Raw genomic sequence first — 3047 nt, forward strand, 5'->3', positions numbered from 1 at the left:
TGGGGATGCAGCCTGGGAATCTGCACTTACACAATTCTCTAGGTGATTCTGATGCACCTTAAAATTTGAGAACCACTGAAAAAGGCTCAATGAATGTGGTTCCTAGAAGAGACCATTTCAGAAGGAATATCTGACTAGGTGAAGAAACTAGAAGCCAGAAAGGTCAGGTGATTTGCCCAAGGCCATGTTGCTAGAGAGTCATTGTCCACTTCTAGGACTCCATAAAATGATGGGGCTGTGGTTGGGGGAATGGGCCCTTCTTTGAACCAGCCATTCCATCAGAAGGAGAGTTTCCCTTGTCTTACCCAACCCGTCCTCCCTGGTCTTGGGGTGAGCACCTGACTCTGGCTGGGCTACCCTGAGAGGGCAGGGACTGGCCCAGGTGGACCAGCAGGAACCCATCCTCCACTGGAGCTGTGGGTCAGAGCGCATTCCTCTGTGAGGGCAAAGCTGCGAAGATATGCGCCTGAAAGCTCTTAGCAGCCGTGGTTCCGGCCCCATGGTATAAAACTGAGTCTGCGAAAGTGAGGCCAAATGCACAGGGAAGCAGAGGCAAAAGAACAGAGAAAGGGCTTTGCAGTATACAGGGGCCTGGCTCCGCTGGTTCCAAGGACAGCTTCACAAATGCGCGTTGGTTATAACCACTCCTGTTACGGAAAGCCAGACTCAAGACACGATTCAGGGAATGGAGTAAGCCTTTATTCACACACGCGGGCTCAGAGGAGGCAGCCTCCAAATTCTGAGCCCCGAATCGGGGTTAGATAGGGGTTTATAAGCCCTAGCATTCCGGCGGGAAACGGATGGGCTTCCCAGGTGGGGGAAGGGATTAGCATTCAGGTGGGAGATTGATGAGATTGATGTGCTACCCAGGCGGGGGAAGGGATGTGAAAACGGGCTACAGGAACAGATAAGCAATGATTAACAGTTAACCTGGGAGGGGTCTCTGGCTAGGCTGCTCCTCTTAAGTCATCTTGCCCTTATTACTCCCTCCTTTACTTCTCTTAAGCAAGCTCTGTCAGTTAGAACCCGAACAATATCGAGTAGGCAGTGATACAGACCCAGGTCCCATAGTGTCCACGTCAGTTTTGTTTTTTTCCTTGGAGGCATTGCACCTTCTCTTTCACTAGCTGTGTGGTCTTGATGGGACCATGAACTTCCTCCTTTGCTACATGAAAGGTCCGGAAAATGGATGTGCAATCCAAGTCAGTTCTAATAAAGTGATTCAATAAAGTCCTCTCCGGGCATTTTTCAAACTGAAATTAAGGAAGGAGGCCTTTCTCTTCAGTTAGGCGAGCTTCCACCGGTATCTGTGGCCTCTGTCACCTTTGTGAAGAAGCCTGCATGTAGGAAGGGAGAGAAAGGGCAGAAGCGAGAGAGGGATAGCAGGGGGCCCAACAACATTCTAGGGGACCCTGGAGCCAGCACCAGCGTTTTTGGTTAAAGCTAATCTGAGCTGGGGCACTGTCACGTTTAATAAAAAAAGTCTTTTCTAAGGGAGGGTTACTTGAACCATTTGGTTTAGACCTCAAGCTGGAGGCAGCCTTATATTTGTGGTAAATTCACTCAGGGTAGAAGGCTAAGGTTTTTCACCACTAGCGTTTATCCTAACTGAAACCCATAGACACCCTCTTCACCTCTACCACTGTTCTCCACTCTTTCCTACCTCCAACAAACTCTTAAAGCTTTGGTTACTTTAAAGCGATTTAAAAAATGGGTTGTATGGCGATCTGCTAATATTATATCATTTATTTATTCATCCATTGATTCATTTGTTAATTAGTTAAGTGAACACTTAATGAGCATTTGCTATGTGCCAACCATGCATTAGCCACCCCATATAAAAAAGAAGCCCAAAGAGTCCTAGCTCTCAAATAATTCACAGTCTACTGGTGGAGTCAGGTATACCACAGATAATGATGCTGTTAGCTTCGTATCGTTGGCATCTTTAATCTACTTTGGAAAGTTACACCCTGACTAAGAGGGGAAAATAAAATACCAACAGAAGCATATTATTGCACAGATTAAAGATAAGAGTTTATAGAATATTTAATGTATGAAGGCATACTGAGTAGGTTTTCTTGCAAGCTTGAACCTTTTTTATGGGTGTTGAAAGTCAGCCAAATCCTAAGCTCCCTAAAGGGTACTGATTTAATCATGAACAAAACTGAGGAACTGGCAGAGAAGCGCCCCCTCCAGGCCTCTGCTCGATCCCCTGCGGAGGCTTTCTGCAGAGGAAGGTGTTTTTTCATACGGCTGAAATTTACTTGAAGGCTCCAATCTTTTGCTTGTCTAAATGATTTAAAAACTCCCTCTCCAGCTGTCAGAAGTCAGCTTTTATTGTGTTAGGTGCAACAGAAACATAGCCGAACTCAGCCAGCACTGACATGTACATACAACGCATGGCCAGGCCCAGCAAGCAGAGTGAAGTGGAGACTTGAAGCAATGGCCCCCACGCTGAGGACTGTAGAGGGTCTGAGTGTGCTGAACTCTTTCAAAGGAAAATATGAAGAGTAAAGTTTCTTTTCATAGTTGATTACAAAACAAACCATAAAAACAAAAATCTAGGCTTTATTGAATTACTGGTACGGGTACCACATGAGTCATTTTATGAACTCCATGTCACAAGCTGTGAAAGTCTGGCATTCCACGGTCTTCGCCCAGTGTGGTGGTCCTGCCCCACAAAGCCCTCAGGGACCCTCGCTCCTTCCAACTCACTATTTCACCAACCCTAGGAGGTGGCTCTTGAACTCAAGGGATAAAATGGTAGCATCTACATTGCAGGTGGAGAATCGAAGGCTTGAGCCCACTCTCTCCTGGGATGGCTCCCTGACGCTGCCACGGGAATCTGCCTGCAGTAAGTCACCTGGCCACACCTAGCTCCCAGAGGTGCTGGGAAATACAGTCTGGATCAGGGCTGCCACAGAGTCGGCGGTGCCAGTGTATTATGAAAATGTGGAGCTCCTTTTACCAAAAGCAGCAAAAAACATGTTGTTAAAGATCCCAAAATATAAAGTTTTTTCCTTTTTTTGTGGTCTCTGTTTTGATTT

This window comes from Pteronotus mesoamericanus, unplaced genomic scaffold (assembly GCF_021234165.1).
Source record: "Pteronotus mesoamericanus isolate MK-2021 breed Mesoamerican mustached bat unplaced genomic scaffold, CSHL_Meso_final contig_116, whole genome shotgun sequence".
NCBI lineage: Eukaryota > Metazoa > Chordata > Mammalia > Chiroptera > Mormoopidae > Pteronotus > Pteronotus mesoamericanus.